Source organism: Elephas maximus, chromosome 14 (assembly GCF_024166365.1).
Source record: "Elephas maximus indicus isolate mEleMax1 chromosome 14, mEleMax1 primary haplotype, whole genome shotgun sequence".
Taxonomy (NCBI): Eukaryota; Metazoa; Chordata; class Mammalia; order Proboscidea; family Elephantidae; genus Elephas; species Elephas maximus.
In genome coordinates, this window is record NC_064832.1 from 21,183,729 (window position 1) to 21,200,541 (window position 16,813).

Genomic DNA, 16,813 nt, shown 5'->3' on the forward strand with positions numbered 1-16,813 from the left:
TTTGGATGTGTGCATTTATTGATATAAATTGACCTCTGAGCACTGCTTTCGCTGTGTCCCAGAGGTTCTTATAGGAAGTGTTTTCATTCTGATTGGATTCGATGAATTTCTTTATTCCATCTTTAATGTCTTCTATAATCCAGTCTTTTTTGAGCAGGGTATTGTTCAGTTTCCAAGTGTTTGATTTCTTTTCCCTGCTTTGTCTGTTATTGATTTCCACTTTTATGGCCTTGTGGTCAGAGAAGATGCTTTGCAATATTTCAGTGTTCTGGGTTCTGCCAAGGCTTGCTTTGTGACCTAATATGTGGTCTATTCTAGAGAATGTTCCATGTGCACTAGAAAAGAAAGTATACTTGGTTGCTGTTGGGTGGAGTGTTCTATATATGTCTATGAGGTTAAGTTGGTTGACTTTGGCACTTAGATCTTCCATGTCTTTATTAAGCTTCTTTCTGGATGTCTGTCCTTCACGGAAAGTGGTATGTTGAAGTCTCCTACTACTATTGTGGAGCTGTCTATCTCACTTTTCAATGCTGATAGAGTTTGTTTTATGTATCTTGCAGACCTGTCATTGGGTGCATAAATATTTAGTATGGGTATATCCTCCTGGTATATTGTCCCTTCAATCATTATATGGTATCCTTCCTCATCCTTTATGATGGATTTAACTTTAAAGTCTATTTTGTCAGAAATTTATATTGCTACTCCTGCTCATTTTTGATTGTGGTTTGCTTGATATATTTTTTCCATCCTTTGAGTTTTAGTTAGTTTGTGTTTCTAAGTCTTAAGGTGTGTCTCTTGTAGGCAGCATATAGACGGATCGTGCTTTTTAATCCCTTCTGCCACTCTCTGTCTCTTTCTTGGTGCATTTAGTCCGTTTACATTTAGCGTAATTATGGATAGCTATGAATTTAGTGCTATCATTTTAATGTCTTTTTTTGTGTGTTGTTGACAGTTTCTTTTTCCCACTTAATTTTATGTGCTGAGTAGATTATGTTTATATATTGTCCTCTCCTCATATTCGTTGTTGATTTTGTTTCTGCTGAGTCTCTTTTTTTTTTCTTGTTTCATTTTGATCAGTAGGTTAGTTTGTCTACTTCGTTGTTACCTTATTATTTACCCACATTTTTCTAAGTTTAAAACTAACTTTTATTTCTTTGTATCGCCGTATCTTTCCTCTCCATATGGAAGATGTATGATTACATTTCTTAGTCCCTCTTTATTATTTTAATGTTGCCTTCTTTTGTATAATAACATCGCTGTCAACCTGTTTGGAGCTTCTTCTTTTTTTTTTTTTTAAGCCTTGCTTTGTTTTTTTATTTCACTGTCTGGGTTGACTACTGGTTGCTCTGCCCAGTGTTCTAGCCTTGGGTTGATAACTGATATTATTGATTTTCTAACCAAAGAACTCCCTTTAGTATTTCTTGTAATTTGTTTGCTTTTAATGAATTCCTTAAACTTCTGTTTACCTGGAAATGTCCTAATTTCACCTTCATATTTAAGAGACACTTTTGCTGGGTATATGATTCTTGGTTGGCAATTTTTTTCCTTCAGTTTTTTAAATATGTCATCCCATTGCCTTCTTGCCTGCATGGTTTCTGCTGAGTAGTCTGAGTTTATTATTATTGACTCTCCTTTGTAGGTGACTTTTTGTTTATCCCTAGCTGCTCTTAAAATTCTCCCTTTATCTTTGGTTTTGGTAAGTTTGATTTTAATATGTCTTGGTGACTTTCTTTTAATATCTACCATACGTGGAGTTATGAGCATCGTGGATAGATATCTTCTCAACTTTCACAATATCAGGGAAGTTTTCTGCCTACAAATATTCAACAATTCTTTCTGTATTTTCTGTTATCCCTACCTGTTCTGGTACTCCAATCACTTGTATGTTTCTCTTGATAGAGTCCCACATGATTCTTAAGGTTTCTTCATTTTTTTAAATTATTTTGTCTGATTTTTCTTCAAATATATTAGTGTCAAGTGATTTATCTTCAAGTTCAGAAATTCTGTCTTCTACTTGCTCAGTTCTGCTCCTCTAACTTTCTATTGAGTTGTCTACTTCTGTAATTTTATTGTTACTCTTCTGAATTTCTGATTGCTGTCTGTTTGTGGATTTTCCCAGCTTATTACATTTTTCATTATGTTCCTGAATAATCTTTCTAATTTCTTCAATTACTTTATCTGTGTGTTCCTTGGCTTGTTCTGTTTATTGCCTCATTTCCTTCCTGATACCTTGAAGGGTTCTGTATGTTAATCTTTTGTATTCTGGCTCTGGTAATTCCAGGAATGCACTTTCATCTAGAAGATCCCTGGATTGTTTGTTTTGAGAGCTTGTTGAGGTGATCATGGTCTGCTTTTATGTGACTTGATATTGACTGTTGTCTTCAAGCGTCTGTAAGTTATTGCATTAGTTTATGCTTGCTTACTGTGTTGCAGCTTCTTGCTTTGTTTTTTTTTTTTTTTTTTTATGCCCAAATGGTTTGCTTGAGTGAGCTAGCTTGATTATTTTTTCCCTTAGAGTTTTGACGTCCTGTCCCCAGATGGCTAGAGCTGTTATCAGGTATATCAGTCTAGGAATCCATTCATTTTTCTTGTATGAATTCAGCTCAGGTGTCCAGGTAGTTGATCATCAAGTGTGTGGTGCAGGCTGTGTCCTACAGTCTTAGAGGGGCAGGGGTGATTGGTGTAGGTACTGGTATCTGGTTGCAGCAGGGAGTCACTCTCTGAACAGGCAGGGGGCTGAGTGCCGATCCCCGAGTGTCTCTGAGAAAAGCACGTCCCTGTTGCCTAGACCATACAGGTGGGTGGGTTCTGCAGACAGACCATGGGCACCCAATGTTTTTGGTTGTAAGGGCTGGGAGGTACCAGTTATCCTTGGACCCCTGTTGTGGGTGGCTGGGTGACCTGAGTGGAGCTACCAGTCCTTAGGCCCCTGATGTGGGTAGGTGAGGACTCTGTTTACTAGGTGAAGCAATGTCAAACATCAAACACCCACCTCTCCACCACACAGCTGAAATGGCTGGAGTCTCCCAACAAGGCCTATTCTCCTGAAATAGGCCCACACAGGTCCATGAAGAGGGCAAAGGTGCTCAAAGTCCACAGACCATTTATGCCTGGGCAGGGGCCGCTTCTGTCCTGAGCTCCCCTGGTTAGTGGAGCTGGCAAATTATCTTTTCCCCCAATTGCAAATTTTTTCCTTCTCCAAGACTGGGAAGACTGCTCTAGTTGCTCAACAGGACCTGTCTCAGGCCCAGGGAATCCAGCCACTGAAGCCGGCTTTGGGGTGGGGGGGGCGTGGTAAAACATACGCAAGTATTCAGCTTTTGCCGAGAGTGTCGTTCTTCTCAGGTTCTGGAGGTGTGAGTGGGCTGTGTGGCTGGCTGCTTTTCCCTGAGGAAACTGTGGATGAAAGCTAGTACCACCCCCCTCTGCTGCTCCAGGAATGATGCCTGAGGGTTCTTCGCAATTCTGGTCTTGTAAATCCTCTCTGCTTCTGAACCGTCTCTTCCTCCCTCTACCCCTCTGTTCTTTTTCTGAGCTTGCCTTTGATGCTCAGGGCTCCTAGCTTGTCATTAATGTACTCGTTTCACTTGATTTTTGGGGTCTTTGTTGTTAAGAGGGCTCCCCGGAAGCGTCTGTCTATTCCACCATCATCTCTCCGCCTCTAATTGCTGTTCTTGAAAGTCACCTACTTGTGGTATTTTTTGTCACAGCACTCTAGGAAACTGTGACATTCCCATAACAAGTGAAATTATCTCTCTTGAGTCCACGATAGGCTAAACCAACCCCCAAATTTCATGGGTTTATCACAACAACTAGATCACATAGTAGTCAGATGTGGTCTGGGGGTCTATACTCTAAGCAATGGCTAAGCAATCTGGGATTCTTCCATCTCTTCACATCTCCACACAGGAGAAAGTGAGGAGGGTCTCCCACGGGGTCTTCTGACCAGGGATGGGAAGTATGAGTATCACCTCTGCTCACATCGCATGGGTACACTGTGTCTCGAAGCAACAACCAAACTTTAAGGGAAACTGCAAAATGTGTTGTTTCTATCTGCCCAAGAAGGAAAAATGGGATTTGGGATGATGAAAAGTCTCTGCCATACAGTACAGATCTGTTGTCTTTGGGGTATACCGGGTCTTGTCAGCCCCATCCAAAGGTAGATATAATAACACCTCCATCCAAAATAACTGTAAATCTGTCTCTGAGGTGGCATTCATGGTGTACCAGCATTTTGAGTTGCTCTCTTGATGAAAATGTTATGCTGTTTCACTGTTACAGAACAAAACAAGCGTGATGCATGGTTCTCTGTTACATGCTGTCTGAGTTACTGCATGCTGCTGTAACAGAAAAATCACAAGTGGGGGTCTTTAGAGAACAGAAATTTATCTCCTCACAGTTTAAGAGTCTAGAAGTCCAAATTCAGAGCCCTGGCTGTAGGGGAAACCTCTTTCTCTCTCTTCTCTGGGGAAGATTCTCGTCTCAACTTCCTAGCCCTGGCATTCCCTGGTTCTCTGGTGATGCTCACAGGTGCTTCTGTCTTTTCCAGCTTCTGCTTGTTCTGCTCTGGGTCTATGCTGCTCTATAGCTCACTCAGATGACACACCCTATACTGATGTGGCCTCACGAATATAACAAAGAAGATCGTATTTACAAATGGGATCACATCCACAGGTACGGGGTCAGGACGCCAACACATATTTTGGGGAGGGGCACAATTTAATCCGTAACACACGCACTACCATGTTTTGTGTTATATCACTCTTGGACACTCACAATACTTATATGTTTATACATGACTTGATTGTGTGGAATAGATGCTGTTGTTGTTGTTAGGTGCCGTCAAGTAGGTTCCGACTCATAGCGACCCTATGTATCACAGAAGGAAACAGTGCCTGGTATGGATAGAAGGATAAATAAGCAATGCTGAGTGAATGAAGGGCATTTTCATATGCACCCAGAGATACCTATGGCATATGTTCTGACCTGGCTTGCTCCCAAGATAGACTAGTCAATGCCTAATCTCTCAGGCTCTGTCTTCTGCAAGCATTAACTTTATTGGACTTTGAGGCTTTGCTCAGCTGAGATATTGAGCTGGGCCTCACTTGGCATTCTGCATTGCAATAGGCTTAGACATGCTGACGTGCAGGAGCAGGTAGAACTAATCCTGGGGCCCTAAGTACATGTATGCCCTCACCTGCACCTTCCTCACTAATCCACACCTACCCTGCTTCCTCTCCCACCCTCCATACCCATTCCTCCCATGTGGACCAGTTCTTGTGTCTGGGCTCTGCTCCATTGCAGTCTGTCCATCTCTCTTGAGAACTAAAGCTCTGGGCTGAATGAAATCTCTCTTGTTCACTTAGGTCCTAATATCTAACTTAGCTCTCATGAATCTTGAATCTGAACTCTCCCTAGACCTCTGGTTGCTTTAATTTGAAGTAAAGTACTAGAGGTGAGGCACTGGTTGCTCAGTGGTAGAATTCTTACCTTCCGTGTGGGAGACCCGGCCAGTGCTTCTCATGCATAGCCACCACCCATCTGTTAGTGGAGGCTTGTGTGTTGCTATGAGGCTGAACAGGAACTTCCAGACTAAGATGGACTAGGAAGAAAGACCTGGTGATCTACTTCTGAAAACCAGCCAGTGAAAACCCTACGAATCACAGTGTTCTGACCCACGACTGATGGTATGGATAGTGCAGGACCAGTCAGCACTTTGTTCTGTCATGAATGGGGTGGCCAGGAGTTGGGGGTGGGCAGTTAACAACAACGAAAGTACTAGAGGGAGATCTGCAATGTACATATTTCTACTGCCTGTCGTTGGTGTTAGCCACCTCTGGACACACCCAGTACTGATGTCCTCCATCCTCTGACAGGCCACTGCTGGAAGTGCAGCCTGTAACATGGCAGATCTCCATGGTTATGACATAACACTGTGACAAATTTGATCCACAGGATTTGAGAAGCTAGATGAACTAGTGATATAAAAGGAGCTCAAAAGGACTATTTATTTTTGAGAATTGAGTATTTTAAATACTTTTCAGGATTTGCAAGATGCTCATAAATTGCTCTGATGTTGTATTTTCACATACCCAGAACCAACCCAGTGCCTTAGAGTCGATTCTGACTCATGGCATATCTAGGTCATAATGCTGGAGTCCTTGGATGGCACAAACAGTTAAGCACTTGGCAGCGGAACCTTGGAAGAAAGGCTGGCGATCTCCTGAAAAATCAGCCATTGAAAATCCTATGGAGCACAGCTCAAACCTAACATACTTGGGGTCACCAAGAGTCAGAACTGACTCCACAGCAATCGGTGGTAGATCATACTGCTACAAAGATGAATAAAGAGACAGACACGGATATGCAAAAATAGAGTAAGCTGGGAAAGAGAAAGACAACACATGATAATATGAAACACCTTAAATCATTCACTTTGTATACTTATTCTTTAATCCCTGGCAACCCAGAAGGGGAAAAAAAAAAAAAAAAAAAAGCCAAAAACAGTTATCCAAGCTATTTGGGGCTCACACAGATCCTAGAATTTAAACTGAAACTTGAAATTAAAAGTCAGCCTGGTGGCTCCTTGGCACCCATCCTACAGAAGAAAGGAGTCACCCAAGGATCCAAGCCCACCCTTCCCAGAAATCTGTCTGCAGAGCTACCTTGAGCTTAAATGGTGGTAAGAAGATGGAGGTTTTGACCGTGTTTTATTACCTTCAGGAATACCAGGTGAGGATGTGGGTGGTGAACGGAAAAATGTGCACTAACAAGCACATTAACTGCCCTCTTAAATCCTGATTCCCCCAGACTTTCCAACCCGGAAACTTCACTGCCTTATCCTGAGTTCTGCTCTTTATCAGCAGATTATGAGAGACAGAAATTTTAAAATTACCATAAAGTAGCCTCCTACGGTCTGACCTTTTCTGTAAGGCTCTGAAAGTATGCCTTAAAATAATTAGGCATGCAACGTTTTTCTTTTTATTCTCTCCGGAAGAAGACAGCATAGGGCAAGAATTTCCACTGTCTTTTTTTTTTTTTGCCCCTAAATTCTCTATTCTGTCTGCCAGCCACACTTAGGGTAGAAGAGGGGCTGATTACAAAATCTGATCCAAGCTCTCTACTTACCATAAGAGTCGGTATGACTCATGGAGCTGAAGACCTGGGCAAGACCCTAGCTGTTTATAGCAGCAACCCTCACAGTTGAGATAAAAAGAAAGCTGACACAGGAAAACTGAGAAGCAGGCTTAACCTTTTCATTTCTGGAAGGAATAATTGAGTCAATGTTGTCTTCCGTTTATAGTTGGGTGAGGAATTTTTCTCTCAAAAAGAACACGTGGCAAATACATTTTTTAAATTGTCAACATTAACTCTAGGTTTAAATTCTAACATTTTACATGTAATGTACCTTTTTTGGAGGGCTATCTTTCAGGATTCAGGAGTCAACTCAACAGCAACATCTTTCATAAACTGTTTGTGCTCAGTTGCTGACCTAAAGGTTGGAAGTTAGAACCCACCCAAAGGCACTGCAGAAGAAAGGCCTGGAAATTTGCCTGTGTAAAGATTACAGCCAAGAAAACTCCATGGAGCGGTTCTACTCTGTAACACATAGGGTCACCATAAGTCAGAATAGACTCATGGCAACAGGTTTGGTTTTCTGGTTTTCATCTTTCAGGCACAATATTGATTTTCATCATTTGCTAGTGATTTTTACATGAGAAACACTAAACCTGATGCACCTAATGACCACCTCCACCCTCATTCAAGGAAGTGGGGCTACAGGGTGAAATTCATTCATTCAGTACAAACACTGAGCACTGACAGCGTGTTCAGCGCTGTGCTAGGTTCTGGGAGCAGAAAGATGAACAAGGGGTGCTAGAGAAACTTGGGTTTTGTTTCTATTATCTGTAGGACTTTCACGTCATTCCTTCCCGTGCAAATGCTTTGTGCCCATAATGTCAGGCCTGAGAGACAGTTTCCCTATTCTGAAAATTTCTTCCTTCTTCCAAAGAAATTCAAAGTGTAAGTTTCCTCATAGGGCACTGAGACAATGTCTAGATCCTTCGGGGATGTTCCAGCCCTGAATGTGTGTGGAGGGTAGGGTTGGGAGTCAGGAGGGGTGAGTGCACTTCGTTGAGCTTTTGAAAAAATGGGGAGATTTCCAATCTCCAAAGTAGAATAATTTTCAGAAAAACTGTTTTCCTTTAACTCAGGTGTATGCATGGTCCAAAGGTCAGATTGAGGAACAGGCTCTATTTGATCTCTTTGTCTCCTCTACCCCACACTGCTGGACACTAGCCTTTCTTATGCATTAAGCTCCCCGACCCCTCCATGTGCCACACACCCTGTCGTTTAGGTTCTTCTCACCTTATATTCCCCATCTCTCTGAAAGAGGTGATGAAATTCCCTACAATCCTCTAACACCCAGGAGACACAAACAGGAATGAGCTCTATTCCAGTACTTTTCTGTCAGGGATTCTGTTTAGCATCTCTGAAAATGAGAATTTAGCTTCTCTGGGTGGTGGTGGGGTTATAATGGTATTCCTCAGTGACAATACCAAGAGAGTTTTGTTTTATTTGCTTGTTTCTTTCTTTGTATTAATTCAGGACATTATAAAGTCAACAAAAGTATTTGTTAATCAAACTGAACATAATTCTTTAAGCCAAAAAGATTTTATTGAGCATTTACTATGTGCCAGGCACTGTTCTGGAACAAACAGACAAAAAGAAAAAAGACAAAAATCCTCTCTCTTGAGAAACTTAAATTACAGCAGGGCTTACATTCTGTGATGAAATGTGAAAACACACACACACACACACCCCTAGATATGATATCAGTGTGACAATGTGGGTCCTATGCTAACGAAGTAATGGATTGGTGAAGTCTTCAGCAAGGAAGGGAAGGCATGGGAAGGAGCACTTACTAGTCTATACTACCTCAGGCACTACACTCCATATCTTCTTTAATTCTCACAACTACTCTCTGAGCTGAACGTTATAAGGAAATAGCTATTGAAGAGATTCCAAAGTTCAGTGCTGGAGTATCAAAGTTCTCATTCCCACAGCCTCCCAATGCCTCCTGCAAAAGAACAGGGTTTGAAATGAGCCAATTAGCCTCTGACACATTGAGTTTGGAGTAGCATGGGAACATCATATAAGAATTAAATGAGTAGATAGTCTCTGCTCATACGTGGGAACTCCCTTCCCTTCATGGCCCTGTTTTCCCATAACAACGACCAAAATTGAGAAATTAAGAGGAACTGCTGCTCACTTTTCTCAGGCCTTTAACTCGCACGTGGGGGCAGTGGTAGCTCATCGTAGAAATCTCTCCTTGCACTAAATAGTAAGGCCTCCTATGGCTGACATCATTTGCTTGGTTTGGTTTGGGGTATTTGCTTTTGAGTGTTTGTGTTTTTTTTTTTTTTTTTAAATTGTGGTGAAAATATACACAACAAAACATAGGCCAATTTATTCTGGTTTTGTTTCAATTCAGTGATATGAGCTCCAAGCCCCACAAGCCAGAGTGAACAATATATGACATAAATGATGACTAGTGTCAGGCACAAGGATTGGTTTTCACAACCTAGCTAAAGGCCTCACAATCACAATTAATCCACTAGCCTTCACTGTACCCCAGGCGGTATGCACATTGCATTTTGTCTGCCTCTAAAAACATGCATCTGCTGTTTGAACTCTCAGAATTGCTTTGCCTCAGCGTCGGGTAGAAAGAGACTTGTTGGGTGGAAAGGACGAAGCTGCATTCTGCGTGTTGGAACTTGATGGTGTGGCATTTCTCTGTTTGCATAATAAAATCCTTCTAAGAGGCAATTATGTCAAATATGTACGAATGGTATTTTGCCTGTAGGAGCGGCAGAAAAAGTACCCTGGGGTGCAGTGGTTAAAGCACTTGGCTGCTAACTGAAAGTTCAGCCAGTGGTTCGAATGCACCAGTTCCCTAGGAAAAAGATTATAGCCTTGGAAACTCTGTAGGTACAGCTATACTCTGTCCTATTGGATCTCTATGAACTGAAATTGACTCAATGGCAATGGGTTTGTTTTGATTTGGAGCGGCAGAAACCTTAGAACCTGCAAACCCTTGAGAATGAATGACAGATGCATCGCACAGTCACCAAGTGCTGTAAACGGAAGGTTTCTCCACTTCATGGGAAGTAAGCAGACTTGAGCTTAAGTGATTTATCCATGGTCTGGAAGGAAATCAATGAAAATAACAAGGTTACACAACAGGAGCAACACAAAGCACACGGTGCCCTGTTGAAGAAGCCCGTGTTATTTCTACACAATATTTTTATATTTCTCATTTCCATTTAAATGTCTACATTGGCTGCATTGAATGGAGTGAAGGGGCAAACAGACTTGTGCTGGGTACCCTTATAAAGAACCAAAAGGAAGGAATTTTCTGACATCAACCAATCTTGTTGTTGTTGTTAGGTGCCATCCAGTCGGTTGCAACCCATAGTGACCTTATATACAACAGAGTGAAACACTGCCCAGTCCTACACCATCCTCACAGTCACTGTTTTGTTTGAGCCCATGGTTGCAGCCACTGTGTCAATCCATTTCATCAAGGGTCTTCCTTTTTTTTTTTTTTTGCTGACCATCTACTTTACCAAGTATGACACCCTTCTCCAGGGACTGGCCCTCCTCATAACGTGTCCAAAGTATGTAAGACAAAGTCTCACCATCCTCGCTTCTAAGGAGCATTCTGGCTGTATTTCTTCCAAGACAGACTTGTTCATTCTTCTTGCAGTCCATGGTATATTCAATATTCTTCGCCGACACCACAATTCAGAGGCTTCACTATTTCTTTGGTCTTCCTTATTCATTGCCCAGCTTTTACATGCATATGAGGCAACTGAAAACACCATGGCTTCAGTCAGGTGCACCCTTAGTCCTCAAGGTAGCATCTTTGCTTTCCAACACTTTAAAGAGGACTTTTGCTGCAGATTTGCCCAATGCAATGCATTGTTTGATTTCTTAACTGCTGCTTCCCTGAGTGTTGATTGTGGATTGAAGTTAAATGAAATCCTTTGGAAGTTCCATGTTTTCTCTGTTTATCATGATGTTGCTTATTGGCCCAGTTGTGAGGATTTTTGTTTTCCTTATGTTGAGGGGCAAACCATACTGAAGGATGCTGTCTTTGGTCTTCATCAGTGAGTGCTTCAAGTTCTCCTCACTTTCAACAAGCAAGGTTGTGGTATCTACATAATGCAGGTTGTTAATGAGTCTTCCTCCAATCCTGATGCTGTGTTCTACATATAGTCCAGCTTCTTGGATTATATGCTCAGCATACAGACTGAATAAGTATGGTGAAAGAATACAACCCTTTGCACACACCTTTCATGATTTTAAGCCACGCAGTATATCCTTGTTCTGTTTGAATGATTGCCTCTTGGTCTATGTACAGGTACCTCAAGAGCACAATTAAGTGTTCTGGAATCCCCAGTCTTAGCAGTGTTATTCATAATTTGTTATGGTTCACTCAGTTGAATGCCTTTGCATAATCAATAAAACATGGATAAACATCTTTCTGGTATTCTCTGCTTTCAGCCATGATCCATCTGACATCAGCAATGATATCTCTTGTCCCATCGCCTCTTCTGAATTAGGCTTGAATTTCTGTCAGTTCTCTGTTAGTGCACTGTGGCAACCACCTTTGAAAGATCTTCAGCAAATTTGTACTTGTGTGTGGTATTAATGATATTGTCCGATAATTTCTGCATTCTGTTGGATCACCTTTCTTTGGAATGGGTACAAATATGGATCTCTTCCAGTCGATTGGCCAGGTAACTGTCTTCTAAATTTCTTGGCATAAAGGAGTGAGCACCTCCATCATTTGTTGAAACTTCTCGATTGGTATTCTGTCAATTCTTTGCGCTTTGTTTTTGCCAACGTCTTCAGTGCAGCTTGAACTTCTTCCTTAGATACCATCAGTTCTTGATCATATGCTACCTCCTGAAAAGGCTGAATATCGACCAATTCTTTTTGGTACAGTGACTCTGTGTATGCCTTCCATCTTCTTTTGATGTCTCCTTTGTCGTCTAATATTTTCCCTGCAGAGTCTTTCAAAATTGCAACTTGAGGCTTGAATTTTTTCTTCAGTTCTTTCAGCTTGAGAAATGCCGAGCGTGTTCTTCCCTTTTGGTTTGTTAACTCCAAGTCATTGTACATGTCATTATAATACTGTCCTTTGTCTTCTGGAGCCACCCTTTGAAATCTTCTGTTCAGCTCTTTTACTTCATCATTTCTTCCTTTTTCTTTTGTTACTCTGCCCTCAAAAGCAACATTCAGAGTCTTTTCTGACATCCGTTTTGGTCTTTTCTTTCTTTCCTGTCTTTTTAATGACCTCTTGCTTTCTTCACATAGGTTGTCCTTGATGTCTTTCCACAATTAGTCTGGTCTTTGGTCATTAGTAGTGTTCCATATGCCAAACCTATGCTTCAGATGGTCTCCACATTTAGGTAGGATATACTCAAGGTCAGACTTTGGCTTTCGTGGACTTGTTCTAATTTTCTTCAACTTGAACTTGAACATGAGCCACCGGCTTTGTTCTGACTGATGATATTGAAATTTTCCGTTGTCTCTTTCTACAGATGTAGTCAATTTGATTCCTGTGTTTTCCACCCAGTGAGATCCACGTGTATAGCCACCATTTATGTTGTTGAAAAAAGGTATTTGCAATGAATAATCATTGGTCCTGCAAAATTCCATCATGTCATCTTCAGGGTCATTTCTATCATCAAGGCCGTATTTTCCAACTACCAATCCTTCCACGTTTCCAACTTTCACATTTCAATAACCAGTAATTATCAATGCATCTTGACTGCTTGTTTGATCAATTTCAGATTGCAGAAGTTGGTAAAAGTCTTCAATTTCCTTATCTTTGGCCTTAGTGGTTGGTGTGTAAATTTGAATAATATTCGTATTAACTGGTCTTCCTTGTAAACATGTGACTATTATCCTATCACTGACAGAGTAGTACTTCAGGATAGATCTTGAAATGTTCTTTTTGACAGTGAATGAGAGGTCAGTCCTCTTCAGTTTGTCATTCCCAGCATAGTAGACCATATGATTGTTTGATTCAAAATGGCCAAAGCAAGTCCATTTCAGCTCACTAATGCCTAGGATATTGATATTTATGTGTTCCATTTCATTTTTGACGACTTCCAGTTTTCCTACATTCATGCCACATCAACAAAGATCCCAAAATCTTCACTCCATTCATGTCGTTAAGGTCGGTTCTACTTCAATGAGGCAGCTCTTCCTCAGTCATATTTTGAGTGCTTTCCAGCCTCATCTTCTGGCACTATGTCAGACCATGTTCCACTGTTATTCATGAGGTTTTCACTGGCAAATTTTCTCAGAAGTAGACTGCCAGGTCCTTCTTCCTGGTCTGTCTTAGTCTGGAAGCTCTACTGAAACCTGTCTACCATGGATGACCCTGCTGATATTTGAAATAGCAGTTGCAAAGCTTCCAGCATCACAAAATGGGCAAGCCATCACAGTATGACAAATCGACAGACACATGGTGGTAGCCATCCTTGTGTGAGTGAAATGGTATCTCATTGTGGTTTTGATTTGCATCTCTCTGATGGCTAAAGATGCTGGGCATTTTTGCATGTGTTTGGTGGCTATTTTGAATGTCCTCCTTGGTGAAATGTCTGTTCAAGTCCTTTGCCCATTTGATGATTGGGTTGTTTGTCTTTTTGTGGTTAAGTTGTTGAAGTTTTATATATATTTTGGTTGTTCTTGTTCGATACATGGCTTCTGAAGATATTCTCCTAGGAGGTAGCTTAACTTTTCACTTTTCTTGTACAGTCTTTTGACAAACGAAAGTTTTTAATTTTTATGAGGTCCCATTTATTTAGTTTGTCTTTTGCTGTTTGTGCTTTTGTTATTATATTAGATAATCCATTGTTGGAAGCTAGGCCTGACTCTGTTGCCCTGCTTATTCTTCTAAGAATTTTATGCTTTTAGTTGCAGGTTCTTAATCCATTTTGAATTTGTTTTTGTGTATGGTGTGAGGCATGAATTCTGTTTCATTTTTCTGCATGTGAAAATCCAGTTTTCCCAGCACTGTTTAAGAAGAGATTCTTCTTTCCCCTTCAAATGGACTTAGCACCCTTGTAAAAAATCAGTTGATATAGATGTGTGGGTTTATTTCTGGACTCTCAATTCTATTCCATCGGTCTATGTGCCTATTGCTACATCAGTACCAGTCTGTTTTGATTACTGTAACAGTATAATATGTTTAAAATCAGGAAGTGTGAGACCTCCTACTTTGTTCTTCTCTCTCAACATTGGTTTAGGTATTCAGGGCTTCTTGCCATTCTATATAAAGCTGAGGGTTGATTTTTCTATTTCTATGAAGAAGGCAGTTGGGATTTTGATCAGGATTGTGTTAAATCTATAGATTGTTTCTGGTAGCATACACACACACCCAGTGCTGTCGAGTCGATTCCGAATCATAGCGACTGTTGACACCTTAAAATATGAAGTCTTCCAGTCCATGAACATGGAATACATTTATTTATGCCTTTTTTAATCCCTTTCAGCCATGTTCCATAGTTTTCATTGTATAAATCCTTAACATCCCTGGTTAGCTTGTTCCTAGGTATTTTATTCTAGCAGTGTCTTTTAAAAAATGTGACACCAAGATCTAAGCACAATACTTTTCCTGAGATCATGTGACTGGTGAGTAACTGAGCTGGGATTTGAACTGGATTTGAGCCCAGTGACTGGGGGCTCGTCTTCATTGGACAATCCTGTCTGTCAACACTGTGCCTCTATTATTTGTGGTTCAAAGGTATTTCAAAGTAAAACTAGCTACATTTTTCTGCTAAACATATCTTCTGACAACAGAAGGAATTAAATTGGAAAGAATCTTAACTCTACTTTCACTTGTCAAATTCTCAAAAATAAATACATAAATAAACAAAACACAGAATGAAAATTAAAAAGACAAAAAAAGAGGGTAAGAGTACTGGTTCCATTGCAGTCACTGGCGAGGGCAGAGGAAGCTCAGTGGTAGAATTCTCCCCCCTCCATGCGGGAGAGCCAGATTTGATTTCCTGTCAGTGCAGCTCAGGCGCAGCCACCACCCATCTGTCAGTGGGGGCTCGTATGTTGCCCTGATGTTGAGCAGGTTTCAGAAGAGCTTCCACACTAAAACAGACTAGGAAGAAAGGCCTGGTGAAATACTGGTGGCAAAGCTTCCAGTATCACAGCAACACACAAGCCACCACAATACAGCAAACTGACAGATACACGGTAGAAACGTAGCTCAATAGTTTTATAATTCAACACTTTCTGGAATGAAAAAAATGGAAAGAGAATCAGAGGAAACCGGGACAAATATGAGGTGAACCGCATGGCTCAGCAGAGGGATTAAAGCTGAAAAGAGGGGGCAGGAGGAGCAGCACCTGCTATCATCAGCACCTCTTCTGGGGCCACGCTGCAGGTGGTAGGAAAACAACCTGAGGTTTGAGTTTGCTAATTACATAGCTACACATCACTGCATCTACAACCAAGGGGTAGACATCAGTTCATGTCTTCCAAAACACAGTTGCCGAGACAGGGTTACAGTTAGAGGGACAAGCGGTGTACTAGGGGAAAGCCTGTGGGGCAGAAAGGGGAGCGAGCAAGAGTGGGTGGAGAGCCTTCAGACCCAAACGCAGTTCCCTCTGGTATAAAAACAGGGGGCAAGGCAGGACTCGGCAGGAAGAGCCTCAGGCCACAGCACATTTCTTTTCATTGACAGCTGTTTTATCTTCTGCTTTTCTCTTATGCCTCCAGCCCTTTGGTTTTGCTGAAGTCACAGCTTTGCTTCCAACAAAATAAAAAAAAAACCAAAAAAATAGCTTAAGAAAAAAATGAGGGAGGGGGATTTACTGCCTTCCATATTCAGGAAAACAACTGTGACTGAATCTAGAGACTAAGCCACAGGGACAGAAGGAGCACACCTTCAAGGCCCCTTGAGAGCTCTTTCTGGATTACTCCTATTATCCTTCAATTTTAAGCTTAAGTATCACCTCCTATAGAAAGTCTTCTGGACCCCTGCAAATCCCAGCTAGGTGCCTCACCTGTATCCTGGTACAGAACTCTTTATATCTCCCACTAGGGGTGAGTCTCATTTGACAATTTAAAAACTTTTACACTCCTAGGAGAAGACTGATTGTTCTCTATGGACAATAACCAGCAGACACCAGAACTTGTTTGGAATCTGTTTAATTAATGACAAATTGCCTCAGTGAACACACTTTTGCAAGCCAACCAATTAGCTACAGCTGTTTGCCAATCAGAAATCAGCCAGCCAGAAATAGACTCAATCTGACAAACTCATCTCTGAGTGCCAACCAATTCACAGCAGCCCCTCCAAATATCTACATTTCTACAAACCACGTCAGCCCACTTGTTGTTGTTAGCTGCTGTCCAGTTGGCCCCTGACTCATGGCAACCCCATGCACCACTGAAAGTAAAGGCTGCCTAATCCTGAACCAGAAACCCTGGTGGGCGTAACGGTTAAGTGCTACAGCTGCTAACCAAAGGGTCAGCAGTTCAAATCCTCCAGGCGCTCCTTGGAAGCTCTATGGGGCAGTTCTACTCTGTCCTATAGGGCCACTATAAGTTGGAATCGACTTGACAGCAACTGGTTTGATGTGGTTTTTTAGTCCTGAACCATCTCCTTGGTTAGTTGTGGACCAAACAATATTCCATGGTGATCCATAGGATTTTCACTGACTGATTTTCAGAAGTAGATTGCCAGGCCTTTCTTCCTAGTCCATCTTAATTTGGA